Here is a 26,551-nt window from a genome sequence, read left to right as displayed (position 1 = left end):
GTAGTTCTCCAAGTTCAGCTACATGAAGATCAGCCCCACCACCAGCTTGCACACATTGTGGTAGGCCCTGTCACACCTTACCCCTCTGTAAGGCATAACATGATCCCGTAGTATACCTAATAAATTACCAAACTTTGTCTACTAATAACCCATTAAATACACTATGAGGGATTTCAAACCTTCTCTTATTTCTTTTTACAGTGGTGAGCACTTTTGACAGGTGCTAAATTTTTTTTTAATTGAAGTGAACCCAAATAATAAATATGAAGTATCAGTAATTTCTATAAAAATTTTGGCAGAGTGCCATTTGTATTTTGAAGAAAACAGTTCTTCAAAAACCTGTAAAAAACACTTCCAATATATTTGTTCAATCCCAAACTCCAGTATGGCTCAACACAAATCAATTTTCTCAACATTTGTCAAACTAAATTCAACATCAATTTCCAGTATTTTCAAAGATAGACTATAAAATGACTGAGTAGTTCAAAAGTTGAGATAAGAAATAAATATTTTACAACTTCAGTTTACAACTGCTTAAAAAGTACAATATATACATACAGTGCACATACATTACAACAAAAATTACAAAAATATGATATACTCAATATACCCAGCAGAATCCTAAAATGTAGCACAAGTAGCCTACTTTGCTACTTTGTCTGTCTGTCTACCTGTGATAGTAATGAAAAAGCTATCGCTGAGCCAATGTCTCAGTGGTGCACAACATTAAGAAAATGCAATTTAAAACTATAAACCATAAATCATATAAACTGTGGATACTTAAAATCATAGTTAAACTCAAAAGATAGTGAATGTCATAAAGAATTAAACTCTATTTCACAATATCACAATAAATATCAATAAATTACACACAGAGCTTAATCATGTTCCCAAAGTCTAATTCATCCCAAAAGCCGATGGCTAGTGAGGAATAACATAGCTAGCTAGCAAAAGCGAGGAATTTAATCAAATATACATGATAGTTGTGGTCTCAAACCATTTACAATTTTTTTTTTTGAAGCAATAAGTATCCATCAAATTCCATTCAAACAATTTTTTTTCCATAGTTTAAGCAATAATATACAAATTGTCATAATTTATTTCAATTGAAAATTCAAAAGAAATAACTGTTGTGTACAAACCTCTGAAGAGTAGCCTCTTGGCCTTGACTCAGTGTTTCCTTCCCCTTCTCTAAGTCCTTGCTAACTGAAACATATAATTTAACGTGTTTCAGTACTCAGTCAAATTATTTTTATCAATAAGGTTCAATAATTAATTTTATTTAATATTATTGCTTTCATTAGTCAACCTATAATGTTGACCTTTGATGCACTCTAGGGAAAAAATTTTAATGTTGCCAATACATCACCTTTTATAGTCCTTTAGTGTTGGTATATGTTACCAATTTCATTTTTAAGTGTATTGCATTTTATTGCAATTTATCAGATTTTGGTATGCTGTTTTGATCTAGCCGGATAACCTAGTTCCCTCGGTTTCTGGGTTATGGTTCGAATTACAAACTTGTAGGCCTATGTCTTAGTGAACTTTTGCCACAAATTTTAGGTCATTTGGAGTTTACTAGGCCAGTCATGGTCATTTTACTATTGCTAGACAGATTGCACTAAAATGGCAAGTTTAGGTCATTTTTAGGTCATTTCCGATTCTGGCATTTTTTATACCTGAATTTGTGCAAGAATTTTGAATTGCTTATGGTCATTTATGGGCTTTGGTGTCTTCATAAGAGTTGTAGCTCTATGTCTAAGCTTTCCATGGTATAAATTTTAGGTCATTTGGACTTGTTTTGAGTGAGTTATGGGAAAAATAATGACTTCTGTTCAAAGGGTCAATTTTCAGGTTTACAAAGTCACTAATCCAGATTTGGTGAATTCTCATGTTACTTTCTGCATAGAATTTAGGCAGGTTTTCTTCATGAAAGTTAGCACATTTTGTGCCTAGTTTCACCTCCAATTAGCCTCATTCCAATTGGAGTTACACACTTAGGGTTATAGGCTCATTTGCATACTACCCTTTACATGCCTCTCAAACACCAATCCAAACACACATTAACCTTGCTATAAGTTCACTTCTCTACCAAATTCTGAATTGGTACTAACCATAATCACTCAACACATCACATTTAGGTCAACTTGGGCAGAATATAACAACTTCACAATACACCAAATGCAATCATAATTCACAAAGTCCAAACCCAACAATATATACACATAAACACTCCTAATTATTACACATAACTTCCATCATCAAATTGCATATTTATTCTCTACTAAATCATACACATATGCTGCCACTTTTAGTACCATAATTCAACAACCTTTTCATGAATTTAAACACTTCAAATCTTCATCATGAGGCTGCCCATGTAACACATTCACATCAAACTTCCATTTTCAACTTATAACTTACAATTCAAACTATATACATGGAAATCAACTCCTATACATTTAAGCACTTAAATCAATATCCCAAATCACCAAATACATGAAGAAATAAAATCAACTTTCATGGACATGAGAGCTACCAAGAACAGTACCTTGTCCATACTCATCAAATCCCTCAACTTTTTCCATAATTTAACTCACCATAACCTTAGTTACAATTTTCATGAAACAAGTAATGAAAACAAACACTTACCTCTTTTGAAGCTTGACTAAAACTTCACTAAAACCTCTTAAAATTGCTATCAACTTCTTCCTTGCAAGGTGGGAATAAACTTTAATGAAAGAACTTAGTAAAGAAGATGGCTTAAAGTGGATTGCATGAAGCTTGTGGAAGGTTTGGCCATGGAGGATTTGGGAGCTTTAGTTTTGGCTGGTTGGTCCCAAGGTTGAAGATGAACATGATGAAGTGTGTGGCTGTCCACTTAAGTTAAAATATCTCCCACTAATCATCCACTAACATTTATTTAATTCATTTTATTGGTTAAAGTTTAATTATTTAATTTATATCCCATTTCTTTCATTATTTAAATTATGTATCACCACTTTAATTTTCATGATATTTTCAAAGTTCAATATCATTTATTTTTAATGGGCATTTAGGTCAAAAGATAGCTAGGGTTGTCAAATGACCATAATGCCCCTATTCGGGTTATATTCTCAATTTTTCGGTAACATCGATTTTTGTCAGTTTCTCAATTTTTCATTTTTCTTTGTACTAATTAATTAATTTTTTTTTTTACATTTCTAATATCATTTACACTTCAATAGATGTTTATTTAAGTCTTAAAAACATTTCTCAGGGTTCCTCGCAGTCTAGGGCTAGTCAACGATCATCGCCGCAACTTTCCCGGTGCGGTCACCCATTGCTACGATTTTTGGCTCGTTTAACTTAGTTAAATTTTCTCTCTTTTATTTTTCCTTTATTTTTCTTGTATTTTCCTCTATTGTATTTCATTATTTCATGTCTCCTCACTAACATTTAAGTGTAGTTCTAGGCATTCTAGCTGTCCGAACAGACACTGGCCACCGGAACAGTAGAATGCTATGGGTGTTACAATTCTCCCCCCCCCCCCCCCTAAAATAAATTTTGTCTTAAAATTTTACCTAGTTTTAGTCTATGAACAGCTGTGGGTGCTATCTCCTCATGTCCTCTTCACGTTCCCAAGTAGCTTCCTAGCCTGAATGATGGTTCCACAGCACTTTAACTAGGGGTATTTGCTTGTTCCTTAGCTGATTCACCTCATATGCCAAAATCTCTACGGGTTCTTCTTTATATGAAAGGTCTGGATTTACCTCAATCTCTTCAACTGATAGAATATGCGATGGGTTAGATCTGTACCTCCTTAACATGGAGACATGGAAGACACTATATCCTTTCTAGCTCTGGAGGTAATGCCAACCGATATGCCAAAGGACCCACTCTTTCCAAAACCTCGTATGGTCCAATGAAATGAGGACTCAATCTCTCCTCTCTGCCAAATCTTATAATCCTCTTCCAAGGAGAAACTTTGAGGAATACCTTATCACCCACTGCATATTCAATATCTCTTCTCTTCAAATCTATATAGAACTTTTGACGGTCTGATGCAGCCTTGAGTCCATCTCTGATCAATCTGATCTTTTCCTCTATCTGCTAAATAATTTATAGGCCAATCATTTTTCTTTCACCTACTTCATCCCAACATAGGGGAGTTTTGCACTTTCTGCCGCACAAAGTTTCATATGGAGGCATCCCAATGCTTGATTAGTAGCTGTTGTTATAAGCAAACTCAATCAAAGGCAAGTGTGTATCCCAACTACCTTCAAACTCAATCACACAAGCCCATAGCATATCCTCCAACATCTGAATTACCCTCTCAGACTGGCCATCTGAATTACCCTCTCAAACTTGGTTAGTCTGTCAACTATAACCCATACTGCATCATGACTATTCTGTGTCCTCGGAAGTCCCATAAGAAAATCCATAGTTATCCATTCCCATTTCCACTCTGGTATTGGCAATGGATGTAATAAACCTGCTGGCACTGGATGTTCTGCCTTCACTTGCTAACAAGTTAAGCATTTAGAGACAAAATCAGCTACATCCCTTTTCATACCCATCCACCAGTAATGCTCTTTTAGCCCTCTGTACATTTTAGTTCCACCAGGGTGCATAGCAAAAGGAGACTCATGTGCTTCCTTCATAATGATCCGTCTCAATTCCACATTATTAGGAACGCACATTCTGCCCTGATGTAGTAATAAACCATCATTTCCCACAGAAAATTCAGGTTTCTTGCCCTGCTGGACTTCTTTCAGTAGCTTCTGATATTTTTCATCATTCTGAGCAGCCATTCTGATATGATCAATCAACACTGGCTGTACATGCCATGCAACTACTGTCTGTCCCTCATCATCAGTCTCCAAACTGGCATGTTGTGCTTTCAACTCATGTACCATGGACAAAGGAGAAACTCTGAGACTTGCCATAGTCTTACAACTTAAGGCGTTAGCCACCACATTTGCTTTCCCTGGCTGATAGTCTATTAAGTAATCATAGTCTTTAATCAGTTCTAACCATCTCCTCTGCCTCAAATTCAATTCCTTCTGAATGCCCAAATACTTTAAGCTCTTTTGATCTATGTAAATGTAATATTTCTCCCCATACAAGTAGTGTCTCCAGATCTTCAGAGCAAAAATAATAGCTACTAGCTCCAAGTCATGTGTCGGATAGTTCCTCTCGTGCGGTTTCAGCTGGCGTGATGCATAAGCAATGACATTCCGATCTTGCATCAGTACACAGCCTAACCCATTATGAGAAGCATCACTATAAACTGTGTATTCTTTACCCGGTGTAGGTAAATTAAGGACTGGAGCTTCAGTCAAACACCTCTTCAACTCATTAAAACTCTGTTGGCATTTATCGGTCCACTGAATTTCTGTGATATTCCTGGGTGGCTTTCAATTAAGGATAGCTTCTACCTTGCTGGAATTTACCTTCATCCCTTCAGCTGACACAATATGTCCCAAGAAAGAGATTTCTTTCAGCCAAAATTCACATTTCGATAATTTGGCATATAGTTGTTTCTCCCTTAAGATCTGTAGTACAATCCGCAGATGTCTGTCATGCTCCTCTACATTCCTTGAATATATCAAAATGTCATCAATAAACACAATAACAGATTGGTCGAGGTATGGTCTGAAGATAGTGTACATCAGATCCATAAAAGTAGCTAGAGCATTAGTTAACCCGAATGGCATTACCAGAAACTCATAGTGGCCATATCGAGTTCTGAAAGCAGTTTTTGGAATACTCTGCTCTTACACTTTCAACTGATAATAACCAGATCGCAAATCAATTTTGGAGAACATAGCTGTACCCTTCAACTGATCAAATAGATCATCAATGCGAAGCAATGGATATCTGTTCTTTATTGTCACCTTATTCAACTGCCGATAGTCAATACATAAGCGGAGAGTGTCATCTTTCTTCTTAACAAACAATACTGGCGCTCTCCAAGGTGACACACTAGGGCGAATGAAGCCCTTTTCAAGTAGTTCTTGCAACTGTACCTTCAACTCCTTCAACTCTGCTGGTGTCATTCAATGGGGTGTTATGGAGATTGGATTCACACCAGGCATAACATTAATCTCAAACTACACTTCTCTTTCTGGAGGTAATCCTAGCAACTCATTAAGAAATACATCTGGAAAGTCATATACTGTAGGGATGTCCCTCAATGCTGGACTCCCCACTTAGGTGTCTACTACATGTGCCAAGTATGCTTCATACCCCTTTCTGATCATTTTTCTGGCTAGTGCAGCCAAAATAATGTTTGATGGCAATAACTGCCTCTCCCCATATATTACCACTTCACTGTACTGAGGGAGACCAAAAGTGACCGTCTTCAGTTTACAGTCAATCATGGTGTGATGCCTGGCTAACCAATCCATGCCCAAGATGATATCATAATCTTTGAAGGGCATTTCAATCAAATCAGATAGAAAAGTATGTCCTTGGATCACCAAAGGACAATCCCTATACATTCTATTGACTCTGACCTCTTGTCCTAGCGGACTTGTTACTAGCACCTCAAAGACCATTTTTATACACAGAACAGCAATGCAATCAATGATGCTAGCACTCACATAGGAGTGGGTAAAACTCGGATCAAATAACACAAACACATCTTGATTAAAAGTTGAGAAGGTACCAGCCACAATGTTAGATGTCTTAGCCTCTTCTCTCTGTCTCATTGCGTAGACTCTGACTGAAGCACTACCTTGCTTTGACTGATTCACTATGCCTTGGCTGCCTGCTGGACTACCTCTACGCCTGCGTCTACCTCTTCTAGGTGGTTGTGAACCTCTGGTGGCAGGATTCTGAACTGACCCTTCTGTAGTAGTAGGAGGTGGCCCAATTCTACGGGTACTGGTGCAGTCTTTAGCAAAGTGTTTTGTGCCTCCACAGTTATAATAGGCTCCTGTGGCCTTGTAGCATACCCCACCATGATTTCTTCTACAAGTTTCACATTGGCGGGGAGGGTAGAAACTTTTGATAGTCTGCTGACCAAATGGAGGAGGTCTCTGTCCTGAAAATCTTCCCCTACCAGACTTTTTACCACCTCTGTTGTGTCCCCCAAAGTTCTTCCTCTTTCCAGTAGGACCACTGGAACTCTGATCTACTGACTTTCCCTCTTTCTCTTTTTCTGTCTTCTCTTATTTCTTTTTCTCTCAGGCCGCTTCTGACTCAATTCTCTCTAATTCAAGTGCTTGAGAAATAAAGTCAGAGAAGTTAGTATGTTTGAATCCGACCACTTGTAATTTGAGACTAGGCTTCAAGCAGGTATCAAACCTCTTACATCTTTCCCTGCTGGTAGAAAGGAGACTTCCAACATAGTGGCTCAAGCGAGAAAACTCCCTTTCATATTCTGCCACTGATCTACTTCCCTATTTCAGACTTAAGAACTCTTGTAGCTTCTGGTCCACATAGGCATCTGGGATATATTTTTGTTTGAATTCCTGAAGAAAGTCATCCCAGGTTAGCACTAGAGGTTCCACCAAACAATGAGGAATAGTTTTCCATCAGTCATATGCATCCCCCTATAGTAGTGACACTGAATACTCAAATCTGAGCTTCTCTATACAGTGTAGTTTCTTGAACACCCTATCCATTCTCTCTAACCATTGTTCTGCCTCTAGTAGATCTACTGTCCCCTTGAACTCAATAGCCCCATATTTAATCAGCTTGTCATACTACCTAGCTGAAGGCTGTGGTTGAACCACTGGTGTCTGCAGTGGGGCTTGAGTAGGCGTGTTACCAGCCATTTATTGGAACATTATAGCCATCTGCTGAGCAAACTGAGCAGGAAACTATGGTACTGAGGGGACTGGTGCGGCTGATCCACTCACATTATGAAGGGCTGGGGCTTCCCCTTGTACCTCAGCCTCTATTGATTGATCGACTGAACGATCCCCTTCTTCCATAGTCAATTTTGAGGATATTATACCTCCTGAACAAATAACACAAGGAGATTTCCTCTTGTTAGTGCATATTTATAATGTAATGTACTGTATGTATCAAACTATGACATTGAGCAGTTGTACTATGAAAAAAGAATATTCAAATTACAGGTCAAAACAGAATTTAAAAACTAGCTCTGATACCACTAAAACATGTCACACCCTACACCTCTGTAAGGCATAACATGATCTCGTAGTATACCTAATGAATTATCAAACTTCATCTACTGATAACCCATTAAATACACTACAAGGGATTTAAAACATTTTCTTATTTCTTTTTACAGTGGTGAGCACTTTTGACAGGTGTTAAATTTTTTTTAACTGAAGTGAACCCAAATAATAAATATGAACTATCAGTAATTTCTATAAAAATTTTGGCAGAGTGCCATCTGTATTTTGGATAAAACAGTTCTTTTAAAATCTATAAAAAGCACTTCCAATATATTTGTTCAATCCCAAACTCCAGTATGGCTCAACACAAATCAATTTTCTCAACATTTATCAAACTCCATTCAACATTAATTTCCAGTATTTTCAAAGATAGACTATAAAATGACTGAGTAGTTCAAAAGCTAAGATAATAAATAAATATATTACAACTTTAGTTTACAACTGCTCAAGACCAAGTACAATATATACATATAGTGCACATACATTATAAAAAAAATTACAAAAATATGGTATACTCAATATACCCAGCAGAATCCCAAAATGTAGCATAAGCAGCCTACTCTGCTGCTCTATCTGCCTGTCTACCTACGACAACAATGAAAAAGCTATCGCTGAGCCAATGTCTCAGTGGTGCACAACATTAAGAAAATGCAATTTAAAACCATAAACCATAAATCATATAAACTGTGGATACTTAAAATCATAGTTAAATTCAAAAGACAGTGAATATCATAAAAAATTAAATTCCATTTCACAATATCACAATAAATATCAATATATCACACACACAGCTTCATCATTTTCCCAAAGTCCAATTCGTCCCAAAAGCCGATGGCTAGTGAGGAATAACATAGCTAGCTAGCAATTAAATGAGTACTCATCCTATTCGTCCTCAACTGACACACACCTCAACACATCAGCCAGAGAGGGAATTCAAAGCCTATTCATCACACTAAACAAGCTAGTAAGGAATTCAATCAAATATACATGATAGCTGTGGTCTCAAACCATTTACAATTTTTTTTTCAAGCAATAAGTATCTATCAAATTCCATTCAAACAATTTTTCTTCCACAATTTAAGCAATAACATATAAATTGTATAATTTATTTCAATTGAAAATTCAAAAGAAATAACTGTTGTGCACAAACCTCTGAAGAGTAGCTTCTTAGCCTTGACTCAGTGTTTCCTTCCCCTTCCCCGAATCTTTGCTAACTGAAACACACAATTTAAAGTGTTTCAGTACTCAGTCAAATTATTTTTCTCAATAAGGTTTAATAATTAATTTTATTTAATACTATTACTTTTATTAGTTAACCTATAATGTTGATCTTTGATACACTCTAGGGGAATAATTTTAATGTTGTCAATACGTCAACTTTTATAGTCCTTTAATGTTGGTATACGTTAACAATTTCATTTTTAAATGTATTGCATTTTATTGTAATTTATAAAATTTTGGTATGCTGTTTTGACCTAGCCAGATGACCTAGTTCCCTCAGTTTCTGGGTTCTGGTACAAACTTGTAGGTCTATGTCTTAGTAAACTTTTGCCACAAATTTTAGGTCATTTGGAGTTTAGTAGACCAAGTTATAGTCATTTTACTATTGCTAGACAGATTGCACTAAAATGGCAAACTTAGGTCATTTTTAGGTCATTTTCGATTCTGGCAGTTTTTATACCCAAACTTGTGCAAGAATTTTGACTTACTTATGGTAATTTTTGGGCTTTGGTGTCTTCATAAGAGTTGTATATCTATGTCTAAGCTTTCCATGGTATAAATTTCAGGTGATGTGGACCTGTTTTGAGTGAGTTATGGCCAAAATACTGACTGTTGTTCAAATGGTCAATTTTCAGGTTTGCAAAGTCACTAACCTGGATTTGGTCAATTCTCATGTCACTTTCTGGATAGAATGTAGGTAGATTTTCTTCATGAAAGTTAGCACATTTTGTGCCTAGTTTCACTTCCAATTGGTCTCATACCAATTGGAGTCACACACTTAGGGTTATAGGCTCATTTGCATACTGCCCTTTACATGCCTCTCAAACACCAATCCAAACACACATTAACCTTGTTATAAGTTCACTTCCCTACTAAATTCTGAACTGGTACTAACCATAATCACTCAACACATCACATTTAGGTCAACTTAGGCAGAATATAACAACTTCACAATACACCAAATGCAATCATAATTCACAAAGTCCAAACCCAACAATATATACACATAAACACTCCTAATTATTACACATAACTTCCATCATCAAATTACACATTTATTCTCTACTAAATCATACACGTATGCTACCACTTTTAGTACCATAATTCAACAACCTATTCATGAATTTAAACACTTCAAATCTCCATCATGAGGCTACCCAAGTAACACATTCACATCAAACTTCCATTTTCAATTTATAACTTACGATTCAAACTATATACATGGAAATCAACTCCTATACATTTAAGCACTTAAAACAATACCCCAAATCACCAAATACATGAAGAAATAAATCAACTTCCACGGATATGAGGGCTGCGAAAAATAGTACCTTGTCCATACTCATCAAATCCCTCAACTTCTTCCATAATTTAACTCACCATAACCTTAGTTACAATTCTAATGAAATAAGTAATGAAAACAAACACTTACCTTTTTTGAAGCTTGACCAAAACTTCACTAAAACCTCTTAAAATTGCTATCAACTTCTTCCTTGCAAGGTGGGGATAAGCTTTGATGAAAGAACTTAGTGAAGAAGATGGCTTAAAGTGGATTGCATGAAGCTTGTGGAAGGTTTGGCCATGGAGGATTTGGGAACTTTTGTTTCGGCTGGTTGGTCCCAAGGTTAAAGATGAACATGCTGAAGTATGTGGCTACCCACTTAAGTGGAAATGTCTCCCACTAATCCTCCACTAACATTTATTTAATTCATTTTATTGGTTAAAGTTTAATTATTTAATTTATATCCCATTTCTTTCATTATTTAAATTATGTACCACCATTTTAATTTTCATGATATTTTCTGTCACACCTTACCCCTCTGTAAGGAATAACATGATCTCGTAGAATACCTAATGAACTACTGAACTTCACCTACCGATAACTCATTAAGTACCCTACAAGAGATTTTAAAACAATTTTCTTACCTTTGATAAGTGGTAAGCATTTTCTAATTGGTATCAAAACATTTAATTAAAGTTGAAAGCTAGTTGAAATTTTTTGCCCCTTTTATTTTTTCGCAAATTTTATAAATATTTTGGCAGAGTTCCATCTGTATTTTGAGAAAACAGTTCTTCAAATACCTGAAAAAGGGCACTTCCTATAATTTTTCTCAACAACTTCTTCAAATTCACAATCATCTCAATCAATTTCAACACATTATCAACTTCCAAAATTCAAATCCACCAATCATCAAATGCCATTAATAAATTTCATTCAATTCAAAATAAAATACTACCATTCATATTTCATTAATGACAAAGTAATTTATATACATTATTGCTAAATTTACATTAAAAGAAATTCAAACTAAATTTTATTACAAACTTTATACAAACTTTGTACAAGCTGCTCAAGACACATTTTACATGTCCATATATTTATGTGCATCACAAAAATCAAAATAAATATTTACAGTCGGGGCATAAATTATACCCGATATAACTTCAGGGTAAGTCGCTCCATAATCCTCAGCAGCTCACTCTGCTGCTCCTCTAGTCTCTAAATCTGCGACAGTAATAACAGCTATCGCTGAGTACTAGGACTCAATGGTGCACAACATACTAAAATAATCTCTATACATAATTTAAATCACATTTATTCAAAAATTGGACTGAATATGAGAATTAAATACAAAACATGAATTATGAGATTTTAATTCAAACAAGTTCATTTCGAAGTATCAAAACACATTTCATAAAACCCACATTTATATCATGCCATTCGAAACAAATATAATCTCAAAAGCCAGAGGCTAAGGAGAAGTCACATCACAAGGCTAGCTAGCTCAAATATATGGATATCCATTCAATTTCTTCTTCTACTAGTACACACCTCAACACTTCCGCCAGAGAAGGAATCAAAATTCGAAACTGATTACCCCCACTAGTCATGCTAGTGAGGTGTTCAAATATATGATCATGATACTGTGGTTTCAAAACTTATCTTAACAATTTGCTAAACATTGCCATTTCAAATATAGACAATTAACTTTCAACAATTTAAATCAAAAGCATCATAAGAATGTCATAATTCAATATTTCACATTATTCAAAACAATATGCTAAAGATAATTTACAAAAATTATACGTTGTGCACAAACCTTAAACGAGTCGCCTATTAGCCTTGACTCGATTGCTCGGGTTCTTTCCTAGTGTTCTTTTCAACTGAAACACGCAATTTTACAGTGTTTCAGTACCATAACTTAACATACATCCAAAAATAAATTTAACTTCACTTTTACCTAGCTCTAATGTGCTAAACTCAATGTTCTTTAAATTTTTTGTTTCAGGGTTACTATTCACTACACTATTCCAGTCAAATTATTGACTTTCTAAGGCTTAATAGGTATGAGAATTCCAACTTCACCCACATACCACATTTTAGTCACTAAATTTGTTAGTTTTGGTTGTTTACTCAAATTCTAAGTCTTTTAGGCAAATTTGCAAATTTTCGGTTTTGGTGTCTTAAGTTACACTATTCCATTAGTTATTTTTATGTTAGAATTTGACAAAACTTCCTTCATAGAAAATGTTCCTTATTGTCTTAACTTTATTCTCCTTTTTGAATTACTCTAATTGGAGTTTTGTAGCTCAAGTTATAGGCATTTGAACCATGGCTGCCAGATTGGACCTAACCCAGATTTTCTGGGCAAATTTTGGTTCTGGCAGTTTTAGGTCACCAAATTTGGGTGGCCAAATGGCTTGGTTAATGGCATAATTTGGGTTTGTGTTCTTCATGAAAGTTTTAGGTCTATATCTCATCTGTCCACTGGTAAAATTTCAGGTCATTTAGATCTGCCTAGCTCAAGTTATGGCCAAATGAACAAACATTGTTCATTTGGTCAGTTTGTATAGGGCAGACTGAGATTTTTCGGATTTGGTCAATTTGTTCACTAGGTTTTGGTCACTTTTTGGGCATGCTTCCTAAATGAGAATTGTGTCATTTGGTGTCTATTTTCATTCCCAATTGGTCTCATACCAATTGGACTTGTAAATTTTCAGTTTTGATCCCTCAAAGGGATAGACAGCATGACCACATTGAATCCAAATTTGCTTTTGGTTCAAACACTTCTAACACACTTCATTTGGTCACAAATGACCATTTTTCACTTCAAACTACGTCAAAGACATCATTTACCAATTTCTCACATTTTTGTCTCTAAACCTAAGTGTCCAAAACCCTAGTTCACAAAATCTTTGCATTTAGCTAATTCAAAGCCTTTAACTATAATCACTCAACTACTTTAGGTTCATATTGCCATCCAAATCAATCAAACCATGCAAATCACACTGCCCACTATGCTGGCCGAAATTCATTTATAATCCACATGTTTAATTTGTTTCAACTTTCTCATAATTTACAAGCTATTTCACTAACTACACATGAATTAAATTTTGAAAATAGAGAGTTAAAACTCTAACCTTTGCTATGGATTCCCAAAACTTCAATTTTCTATTTTTCTTCCTCTTTCTTTCTTTTATACTTCTTGTCTAGGGTTCTTGAGAAGCTTTCTAGGGTTTAGGGTTAATTTTAGTGAAAGAACATCAAGTTATTCAAGGTTGAATAACTCTTTAATGGTGGACAATAATGGAGAAGGGAGAGAGAGTGAGGGCGGCAACAAGGATAAGGAAGAAGGACTTTTTGGTTTTTTTTTTTTCTTTCTTTTCTTGTATTTTTATCTTATGGAAGACCATAAATCCATTTAATTAAATTTATTAATTATAATATTTATGGCATCATGCATGATGTCATGCATGATGTCATCTCCCTTCACTTTTTCATTTTCTTTTTTTTTTCTTTAGTTCTTTTAATTTAATTCTTGATTACAAAATTTTCTTTTCTCCAATTTTATTTGACAGTCAGGTCAGGAGTCAGCTCCAGTGGTCAATTGACCAAATTGGCCCTCGCCGGTTCAACCCGGTTTGCAAATAATTCAATATTTCTTCCAGCTCCCTGACCTAATTATTTGACTGGCTTAACAACCTTTATCCGTGATTTTCTCTTTTCCACTATGTTCACAATAGTCTTAAGGACCGCAGCGTCACATTTTACCGATCGAAATTTGAGTTTAAATTGACTTTGCAATCCTTCCCGAGAAGGTCACCCATCATTGTGACTCTCGTCTCGTTTAACTTCTTATGTTATGTTTTTCTTATTCATACTTAACTAATTAACAATTACTAATTATTTGCGTTTACGGCTTATCTAGTCGTCTCAAAATTTTACCTGGTACTAATCTCTGAACAGCTGTGGGTGTTGTCTCCTCATGTCCTCCTCTCGTTTCCAAGTAGCCTCCTGGCCCGAATGATGGTTCCACAGCACTTTCACTAACAGTATTTGCTTGTTCCGTAGTTGCTTCACCTCATAAGCCAGAATCTCTATGGGTTCTTCTTCATATGTGAGGTCTGGATTTACTTTAATTTCTTCCACTGGTAGTACATGAGATGGGTTTGATCGATACCTCCTCAACATAGACACATGGAAGACATTATGTATCTTCTCCAACTCTGGAGGTAGTGTCAAACGATATGCCAAGGGACCCAGTCTTTTCAGAACCTCATATGGCCCGATAAAACGAGGACTTAGTTTCCCCTTTCTGCCGAATCTCATAATTCTCTTCCAAGGAGAAACCTTGAGGAATACTTTCTCACCCACTGCATACTAAATATCTCTTCTCTTTAAATCAATGTGGGATTTCTGAAGGTCTGATGCAGTCTAAAGTCGATCTCTGATCGCCCTGATCTTCTCCTCAGTTTGCTGAACAATTTTGGGTCCAATCATCTTTCTTTCACCCATGTCATCCCAACACAATGGGGTTCTACATTTTCTGCCATACAAAGCTTCATATGGAGGTATCCTAATACTTGATTGGTAGCTGTTGTTGTAAGTAAACTCAATCAAAGGCAAGTGTGTATCCCAACTGCCCTCAAACTTAATCACACAAACCCGTAGCATGTCTTCCAAGATCTGAATTACCCTCTCAGACTGGCCATCTATCTGTGGGTGGAATGCTGTACTGAAGTTCAATCTAGTTCATAGGGCTCTCTGAAAACTACCCCAGAATCTAGAAGTGAACCTAGGATCTCTGTCTGATACAATGGATACTAGCACTCCATGCAGTCTCACAATCTCATTAATGTACAACTTGGCCAATCTTTCTAAACTATAGTCTATCCGGACTGGCAGAAAATGAGCAGACTTGGTTAGTCTGTCAACAATGACCCATACTGTATCATGACTCTTCTGTGTCCTCGAAAGTCCCATCACAAAATCCATCGTTATTCTCTCCCATTTCCATTTCGGTACTGGTAGTGGATGTCACAACCCAGCGGGTACTTAATGCTCTGCCTTTACTTGCTAACAAGTTAGGCATTTGGAAACAAACTCTGCCACATCTCTTTTCATACCCATCAACCAGTATGCTCCTTTAGCCCTCTATACATTTTTGTGCCACCAGGGTGCATGGAAAAAGGAGACTCATGTGCTTCCTTCAAAATGATCTGCCTCAAATCAACATCATTAGGAACACACATTTTGCCCTGGTGTAGCAGTAGACCATCATCTCTGAATGAGAATTCTGGTTTCTTGCCCTGCCGGACTTCTTCCAACAGCTTCTGATACCTTTCATCATTATTAGCAGCCATTATGATCTGATCAATCAACACTGGCTGTACATGCCATGCAACTACTATATGCCCCTCATAATTAATGTCTAAGCTGGCATGTAATGATCTCAACTCATGTACCATAGACAAAGGAGTAACCTGTAGACTTACCATAGTCTTGCGACTTAAGGCGTCAGCCACAACATTAGCTTTCCCTGGCTGATAGTCTATCAGACAATCATGGTCTTTTATCAACTCTAACCATCTCCTCTGTCTCAAATTCAACTCTTTTTGGGTACCCAAATACTTCAAACTCTTATGATCTGTGTAGATGTAACACTTTTCCCCATACAAATAGTGTCTCCAGATCTTAAGAGCAAACACAATAGCTGCAAGCTCCAAATCATGTGTCAGATAATTCCTCTCATGCGCCTTTTGCTGGCGTGATGCATAAGCAATGACATTTCGATCTTGCATCGACACACAGCCTAACCCATTGTGAGAAGCATCACTGTAAACTATGTATTCTTTACCTGGGGTAGGTAAAGTCAGGACTAAAGCTTCAGTCAAACATCTTTTCAATTTATCAAAACTCAGTTGGCATTTATTCGTCCATTGAAATTTCACATCTTTCCTAAGTAGCTTGGTCAGTGGAGATGCCAACATGGAGAATCCCTTCACAAATCGACGGCAGTATCTAGCTAAACCCAGAAAACTGCGAATCTCCGTAATATTTATGGGTGGCCTCAAATTAAGGACAGCTTCAATCTTACTTAGATCTACCTTGATGCCCTTTTCTGATACTACATGCCCCAAGAAAGATATTTCTTTCAGCCAAAATTCACATTTCGATAATTTGGCATATAGCTGTTTCTCCCTCAAAGTCTATAGTACAATCCGCAGATGTTTATCATGCTCTTATGCATTCCTCGAATAGACCAATATATCATCTATGAATACCATAACAAACTGGTCCAGGTATGGTCTGAAGATAGTGTTCATCAGATCCATAAAAGCAGCCGAAGCATTAGTTAACCTAAATGGCATGACTAATAACTCATAATGGCCATAGCGGGTTCTAAAGGTAGTTTTAGGAATACTCTGCTCTTGTACTTTCAGCTGATAATAACCTGATCTCAGGTCAATTTTGGAGAACACAGCTGCACCCCTCAACTAATCAAATAAGTCATCAATGCGGGGCAATGGGTATCTATTCTTTATTATCACCTTATTCAACTGTCGATAGTCAATGCATAATCGGAGAGTGCCATCTTTCTTCTTAACAAACAACACTGGCACTCCCCAAGGTGACACACTAGGGCAGATAAAGCCCTTGTCAAGCAGTTCTTGCAACTGTACTTTCGATTCTTTTAATTCTGTTGGTGCCATTATATATGGCGTTATGGAGATTGGGTCCACACCAGGCATAACATCAATCTCAAACTGCACTTCTCTTTCTGGAGGTAATCTTGGCAATTCATCAGGAAACACATCCGGAAAGTCACATACAGTAGGGATGTCCCTCAGTGTTGGACTCCCCACTTGGGTGTCTATCACATGTGCCAAGTATGCTTCACACCCCTTTCTGATCATCCTTCTGGCTAGTGCAGCTGAAATGATGTTTGATGGCAGTAAATGCCTCTCCCCATGTATTACCACATCACCGTACAGAGGGAGACCAAAAGTGACTGTCTTCAGTCTACAGTTAATCATGGGATGATGCCTGGCTAACCAATCCATGCCCAAGATAATATCGTAATCTCTGAAGGGCATTTCAATCAAATCTGACAGGAAAACATGTCCTTGGATCACCAAAGGACAATTCCTATAAATTCTGTTGACCCGAACCTCTTGTCCTAACGGACTAGTTACTAACACTTCAAAAGTCATTTGGCCACATGGAACAGCAAGTGAACTGACTATGCTAGCACTAACATATGAATGGATTGAACCCAGATCAAATAACACAAATACTTCTTGATCAGAGATAGAAAATGTACCAGCTACAACATCAGAAGTCTCAGCCTCTTCTCGCTGTCTGATTGTGTAAACTCTGGCTGATGCACTTCCTTATGCTGACTGACCAACCATACCCTGACTGCCAAAAGCAGTGCCTCTACCTCTACCTCTACCTCTTCCTCTGCCAACTGATTGTGAACCTCTAAGAGCAGGACTTTGAATAGATCCTTCGGCAGTAGTAGGAGCTGGACCATATTTAGGAGCACTAGTGCAGTCTTTTGCTAAATGGCCCATGCCTCCACAGTTAAAGTAGGCTCCAGTGGCCTAATAGCATTCTCCCCCTATGAATCTTGCCACAAGTCTCATAGGGGCAGGCAGGATATGAACCCCTGCTCGACTGCTAACCAGACCTAGGGGGTCTCTGTCCAGAAAATCTGCCTCTTCCAAATCTTCCACCTCGACCCCTGCTGGGTCCACTAAATTTCTTCTTCTTTCCATAGGTACCACCAGAACTTTGTTCAACTGATTTTTCCCCTTTGTCTTTCTCTGATTTTTTAACTTTTTCTAATTTTTCTTTTGTTGGGGTTGCTTTTGATTCAATTCTCTCTAACTCGAGTGCTTGAGACATGAGTTCTGAAAAATTACTGTGTCTGAATCCCACTACTTGCATTCTCAAACTAGCCTTCAAACCAGTCTCAAATCTCTTGCATCTTGCCTTGCTGGTAGAAAGGAGACTCCCAGCATAATGACTTAAGCGGGAGAACTTCCTCTCATAATCTGCCACTGATCGGTTCCCTTGTTTCAAACTCAAAAATTCTTGCAATTTCTTATCAACATATGCATCTAGGATGTATTTCTGATGAAGTCATCCTAGGTCAGTACTGGTGGTTCAGCTAAGCTGTGGGGGATGGTCTTCCACGAATCATATGAATCCTCTTACACTAGTGACACAGAATATTCAAACTTCAGTTCATCTTGGCAGTGCAGCTTCTTAAATACTCTATCCATCCTTTCAAGCCATTGCTCTTCCTCTAAAGGGTCCACTGTACCCTTAAATTCAGTAGCCCCATACTTAAATAACTTGTCATACTTTCTGGCTGGAGGCAGTGGTTATGCCACAGGTGTCTGGGGTGGAGCTTGAGCAGGCATACCCCCAGCCATTTATTAAAACATCGCAACCATCTGCTGTGCAAACTGTGCAGGAAACTGCAGCATTTGTCGAGCTGGTGCTATTGATCCACTGATATTTTGTAAAGCTGGGGCTCCCCCTTGTGCCTCAGCTTCAACAGATTGCTCGACTGAGCGATCCCCTTCTTCCATTTCAGTATGAAGTTAGGGTATCTCCTGAACAAATAACACATGGAGATTCCCTCCGTTAGTTCATATTTATGATGTAATGCACTGTATGTAACAAATATGGACATTGAGCAGTTGTACTTAACAAAGAAAGACACAAATTCATAAGTTAAAACATACTTCAAAAATTTTCTCTGATACTACTAAAACATGTCACACCTTACCACTCTGTAAGGCATAACATGATCCTGTAGAATACCTAATGAACTACCGAACTTCGCCTACCAATAACTCATTAAATACCCTACAAGGGATTTTAAAACAATTTTCTTACTTTTGATAAGTGGTGAGCATTTTCTAATTGGTATCAAAACATTTAATTAAAGTTGAAAGCTAGTTGAAATTTTTGGCACATTTTATTTTTTCGCTAATTTTATAAAAATTTTGACAGAGTTCCATTTGTATTTTGAGAAAACAGTTCTTTAAATACATGTAAAAAAGGCACTTTCAATAATTTTTCTCAACAACTTCTTCAAATTCACAATCATCTCAATCAATTTCAACACATTATCAACTTCCAAAATTTAAATCCACCAATCATCAAATACCATTAATGAATTTCATTCAATTCAAAATAAAATACTACCATTCATATTTCATTATTGACAAAGTAATTTATATACATCATTGCAAAAATTTACATTAAAAGAAATTCAAACTAAATTTTATTACAAACTTTATACAAACTTTGTACAAGCTGCTCAAGACCCATTTTACATGTCCATACGTTTATGTGCATCACAAACATCAAAATAAATATTTACAGTTGGGGTATAAATTATACCCGATATAACTTCAGGGTAAGTCACTCCACAATCCTCAGCAGCTCACTCTGCAGCTCCTCTAGTCTCTAAATCTGCGATAGCAATAACAGCTATTGCTGAGTACTAGGACTCAGTGGTGCACAACATACTAAAATAATCTTTATATAGAATTTAAATCACATTTATTCAAAAATTGAACTGAATATGAGAATTAAATACAAAACATGAATTATGAGATTTTAATTCAAACAAGTTCATTTCGAAGTATCAAAACACATTTCATAAAACCCAGAGTTATATCATGCCATTCGAAACAAATATAATCTCAATAGCCAGAGGCTAAGGAGAAGTCACATCACAAGGCTAGCGAAATCAAATATATGGATATCCATTCAATTTCTTCTTCTACTGGCACACACCTCAATACTTCAGCCAGAGAAGGAATCAAAATTCAAAACTGATTACCCCAACTAGTCATGCTAGTGAGGTGTTCAAATATATGGTCATGACACTGTGGTTTCAAAACTTATCTTAACAATTTGCTAAACATTGCCATTTCAAATATACACAATTAACTTTCAACAATTTAAATCAAAAGCATTATAAGAATGTCATAATTCAATATTTCACATTATTCAAAACAATATGCAGAAGATAATTTACAAAAATTATACGTTGTGCACAAACCTTAAACAAGTCGCTTCTTGGCCTTGACTCGATTCCTTGGGTTCTTTCCCAGTGTTCTTTTCAACTGAAACACACAATTTTACAGTGTTTCAGTACCATAACTTAGCATAAATCTAAAAATAAATTTAACTTTACTTTTACCTAGCTCTAATGTGCTAAACTCGACGTTCTTTAAATTTTTTATTTTTGGGTTACTATTCACTATACTATTCAAGTCAAATTGTTGACTTTCTAAGGATTAATAGGTATGAGAATTCCAACTTCAACCACATACCACATTTTGGTCACTAAATTTTTTGGCTTTGGTTGTTTACTCAAATTCTAAGTCTTTTAGGCAAATTTGTAAATTTTCAGTTTTGGTGTCTTAAGTTACACTGTTCCATTGGTTATTTTTCTGTTAGAATTTGGTAAAACTTCCTTCATAGAAAATGTTTCCTATTGTCTTAAATTTATTCTCCTTTTTGAATCACTCCAATTGGAGTTTTGTAGCTCAACTTATAGCCATTTGAACTATGGCTGCCGGATTGGACCTAACCCAGATTTTCTAGGCAAATTTTGGTTCTGGCAGTTTTAGGTTACCAACTTTGGGTGGCCAAATGACTTGGTTAATGGTATAATTTGGGTTTGTTTCTTCATGAAAGTTTTAGGTTTATATCTCAGCTGTCCACTGGTAAAAGTTCAGGTCGTGTAGACCTACCTTGCTCAAGTTATGGCCAAATGAACAAACACTGTTCATTTGGCCAGTTTGTACAGGGCAGACTGAGATTTTCCTGATTTGGTCAATTTGTTCACTAGGTTTTGGTCACTTTTTGGGCATGCTTCGTAAATGAAAATTGTGTTATTTGGTGTCTATTTTCATTCCCAATTGGTCTCATACCAATTGGACTTGTAAATTTTCAGTTTTCGTCCCTCAAAGGGAACTTGGTCATGCTGCCTGCAGCATGACCACATTGAATCCGAATTTGCTTTTGGTTCAAACACTTCTAACACACTTCATTTGGTCACAAATGACCATTTCTCACTTCAAACTAGGTCAAAGACATCATTTACCAATTTCTCACATTTTTGTCTCTAAACCCTAAGTGTCCAAAACCCTAGTTCACAAATTCTTTGCATTTAGCTAATTTAAAGCCTTTAACTATAATCACTCAACTACTTGAGATTCATATTCCCATCCAAATCAATCAAACCATGCAAATCACACTCCCCACCATGCTGGGCAAAATTCACTTATAATCCACACTTTTAATTTGTTTCAACTTTCTCATAATTTACAAGTTATTTCACTAACTACACATGAATTAAATTTAGAAAATAGAGAGTTAAAACTCTAACCTTTGCTTTAGATTCCCAAAACTTCAATTTTCTATTTTTCTTCCTCTTTCTTTTTTCTATACTTCTTGTCTAGGGTTCTTGAGAAGCTTTCTAGGGTTTAGGGTTAATTTTAGTGAAAGAATGTAACACCCCCGTTTGCATAGCCTGGTATATTTCACTGTTCCGGTGACCGGAGTCGGTCCGGACAATTAAGGAGATTAGAACCACACTTAAGACAACTAGAGAAGCCATAAACACAAATAATTAGTAATGTTCAATTAGTTTAGTATAAATAAGAAAAACAGAACAGAAGAAGTTAAACGAGGCGAGAGTCACAGCGATGGGTGACCTTCTCGGGAACAACTGCGAAGTCATTTTAAACTCAAATTTTGAACCGTAAAAAGTGACGCTGCGGTCCTTAGGACCCTTATAAACACAGTGGAAAAGAGAAAATCACGAAAAAGAACTGTTAAGCCAGTCAAATAATTAGGTCAGGGAGCCAGAAGAAATATTGAATTTATTGCAAACTGGGATGAACCGGCGAGGGGCAATTTAGTCAATTGACCCCGAGAGCTGACTCCTGACCTAACTGTCAAATAAAATCGGAGAAAAGAAAATTTCAGAATCAAAAATTAAATTAAAGAACTAATAGAAAAATAAATAGAAAAAAAAAAGAAAATGGAAAAGTGAAAAAGGTGATAACATCATGCATGACCTCATGCATGATGCAATAAATATGTAATTAATAAATTTAATTAAATTGATTTTTGGTCTTCCTAAAGAGATAAAAGACAAAATAAAAGAAAAGAAAAAAAAAATCATTCTTCTTCTTCAAATAAAAAATGTGCATCTCTCCTCTCTCTCTTTTTTCTCCTTAGTTTCCTCCATAGCCATGAAATTCAAGCTTTCAAAGCTTGAATCAACCCCATAAATTCCCCAAAAATTCCACTAAATTATGATTAAGCTTTGTTTGGGCTACTAGAAGAGGAGATTGAAGAAGCAAGAAAGAAGAAAAAAGGGAAGAAAATTAGTGATTGGAAAATCAAACAAAGGTTAGTATGTAAATTTGAATTCTTTTGTTAAATTTCTATGTTCTTAGTTTAATTAACTTAGAAAGTAACTTAAAATGAAACAAAAATAATTGTGAGGGTCCAAAGCTGAATTTAGGCCAGCTAGGGTTTGATGTGTGTATGCATGAATTTGATTGAATACAATATGTATGGAAGCTTAATTGAGTGATGGAGTGATGTTAGTATGATTTGAATTGGTTAAATGCAACAAAATTAGTGAGTTAGGGTTTTGAACATAAGGGTTTAGAGACTAAAAATGTGAGAAACTTGTAAATGGTGTCTTTGACCTAATGTGAAGTGAGAAATGGTCATTTGTGACCTAATTAAGTGTGTTATAATTGTTGGAATTAAAAGCCAATTCGGATTAGATAAGGTCATGTTGCTGCAGCAAGACAAAAACCTCCTTTGAGGGACCAAAAATGAAATTTTACAAGTCCAATGGATATGAGACCAATTGGGGATGAAAATAGGCACTAAATGACACAATTTTCATTTAGGAAGCCTGCCCAAAAAGTGACTAAAACCTAGTGAACAAAGTGGCCGAAGTCGGAAAATCGTAGGCTGCCTCTGCACAAACTGACCAAATGAACAGTTTGTTCATTTGGTCATAACTCGAGCTAGGCAGGTCAAAATGACCTGAAATTTTACCAGTAATTAGATAAGATATAGATCTAAAACTTTTATGAAGAACACTAACCCAAATTATTCCATTAACCCAATCAACATACTGAGCTAAGTTGGTGACCTGAATCTGCAGAACTGCAGATTGCCATATGAACAGTAAAGTTTCAATGGCTATAACTCTCTCTAGAAAACTCCGATTTAGGCGATTCTTGAACCGATGGAAACCTAAGACATAATAGAACATTTCATATGAAGAAAATTAGACCAAATTATGGACTTAACTTGATCAAATTACTGAATAAATTTGGATCAACAAATCTGTAGAACCAAATTTTGCAGCATGAACAGTAATAGTAATTTGCTTATAACTTGAGCTACAAAACTCCAATTGGGGTGATTCAAAAAGGAGAATAAACTTAAGACAATAAGGAACATTTTCTATGAAGAAAGTTTTGCCAAATTCTAACAGTAAACTGACCAATGAAACAGTACAATTAGGGACACCAAAACTGAAAATTATGCAATTTTGCCTAAAAGACCTAAGTTTTGAAAAAATGACCAAAACCAACAAGTTTGCTGACCAAAATGTGGTATGTGGGTGAAGTTGGAGTTCCCACACCTATTAAGCCTTAGAAAGTCAACAATTTGACTTGAATAGTGCAGTGAATAGTAACCCGAAACACAAAATTTTAAGAACGTCGAATTTAGCACGTTAGAGCTAGGTAAAAATGAAGTTAAATTTATTTTTGGATTTATGATAAGTTATGGTACTGAAACACTGTAAAATTATGTGTTTCAGTTGAAAAGAATACCGGGAAAGAACTCGAGGAACCGAGTCGAGGCCAAGAGGTGACTCGCTTGAGGTTTGTGCACAACGTATACTTTTTATAATTATCTTCTGTATACTGTTTTGAATAATGTGAAATATTGAATTATGGCATTCTTATGATGTTTGATTTAAATTGTGAAAGTTATTGTGTATATTTGAAATGACAATGTTTAGCAAATTGTTAAGATAAGTTTTGAAACCACAGTGTCATGACTATATATTTGAACACCTCACTAGCACGACTAGTGGGGGTAATTAGTTTCGAATTTTGATTCCTTTTCTGGAGAAGTGTTGAGGTGTGCCAGTAGAAGAGGATGTGAATGGATATCCATATATTTGAGCTAGCTAGCCTTGTGATGTGATTTCTCTTTAGCCTCTGGCTATTGAGATTCTATTTGTTTCGAATGGCATGATCTAACTGTGGGTTTTATGAAATGTGTTTTGATACTTTGAAATGAACTTGGTTTGCATTTAAAATCTCACAATGCATGATTTGTACTTAATTCTCATGTTCAGCCAAATTTCTGAATAAATGTGATTTAAGTTTTACATAAAGATTATTTTAGTATGTTGTGCACCACTGAGTCCTAGTACTCAGCAATAGCTTCTATTGCTATCACAGATACAAAGACTAGAGGAGCAGCACACTGAGCTGTTGAGGTGTGAGGAGCTATCAGCTTAAAGTCTTCGGGTACAATTTATACCCTAATTGTAAATATTTCTTTTGATATATGTATTGCATATAAATGTATGGACATGTAAATGGGTCTTGAGCAGCTTGTACAAAATTTGTATGAGGTTTGCAATAAAGTTTAGTTTGTATTTTTTTGATGTAAATTTTGTAAGGATGAATATAAATTGTTTTGTCTCTAATGAAATATGAGTGGAACTATTTTATTTAATTTGAATGAAATGTATTGCTATTATTTTGAAAATTATTGAATTTTGAACTTGAGAAATTGATTGAAATGGGTTGAGTTGATTGTGAAATTGAAGTAGTTGTTGAGAAAAATTTTTAGAAGTGCTTTTTACAGGTATTTGAAGAACTAGTTTCTCAAAATTTTGACAGAACTCTGTCAAAATTTTCATAAAATTTACGGAAAACTAAAATGGACCAAAAATATTAACTAGTTTTAATTTTAACTAAATGTTTTGAATACCTATTAGAAAATGCTCACCACTTGTCAAAAGTAAGAAAATTGTTTAAAATCCCTTGTAGGGTACTTAATGAGTTATCGGTAGGTGAAGTTCGGTAGTTCATTACGTATTCTACGGGATCATGTTATGTCTTACAGAGGGATAAGGTGTGACAAAGAACATCAAGTTATTCAAGGTTGAATAACTCTTTAATAGTGGACAATCATGGAGAAGAGAGAGAGAGTGAAGGCGGCAACAAGGATAAGGAAGAAGGACTTTTTAGTTTTTTTTTTCTTTCTTTCTTTTCTTGTATTTTTATCTTATGGAAGACCATAAATCCATTTAATTAAATTTATTAATTATAATATTTATGGCATCATGCATGATGTCATGCATGATGTCATCTCCCTTCACTTTTTCATTTTCCTTTTTTTTTTTAAAATTTTTCTTTAGTTCTTTTAATTTGATTCTCGATTATGAAATTTTCTTTTCTTCGATTTTATTTGACAGTCAGGTTAGGAGTCAGCTCCAGGGGTCAATTGACCAAATTGCCCCTCGCCGGTTCAACCCGGTTTGCAAATAATTCAATATTTCTTCTGGCTCTCTAACCTAATTATTTGACAGGCTTAACAACCTTTTTCTATGATTTTCTCTTTTCCACTATGTTCACAATAATCTTAAGGACCGCAGCGTCACATTTTACGTTTCAAAATTTGAGTTTAAATCGACTTCGCAATCCTTCCCGAAAAGGTCACCCATCATTGTGACTCTCGGCTTATTTAACTTTTTATGTTCTGTTTTTCTTATTCATACTTAACTATTTGACAATTACTAATTATTTGCGTTTAT

The sequence above is a fragment of the Hevea brasiliensis genome, chromosome 2 (assembly GCF_030052815.1).
Source record: "Hevea brasiliensis isolate MT/VB/25A 57/8 chromosome 2, ASM3005281v1, whole genome shotgun sequence".
Classification (NCBI taxonomy): Eukaryota; Viridiplantae; Streptophyta; class Magnoliopsida; order Malpighiales; family Euphorbiaceae; genus Hevea; species Hevea brasiliensis.
This window is presented reverse-complemented; position numbering follows the sequence as displayed.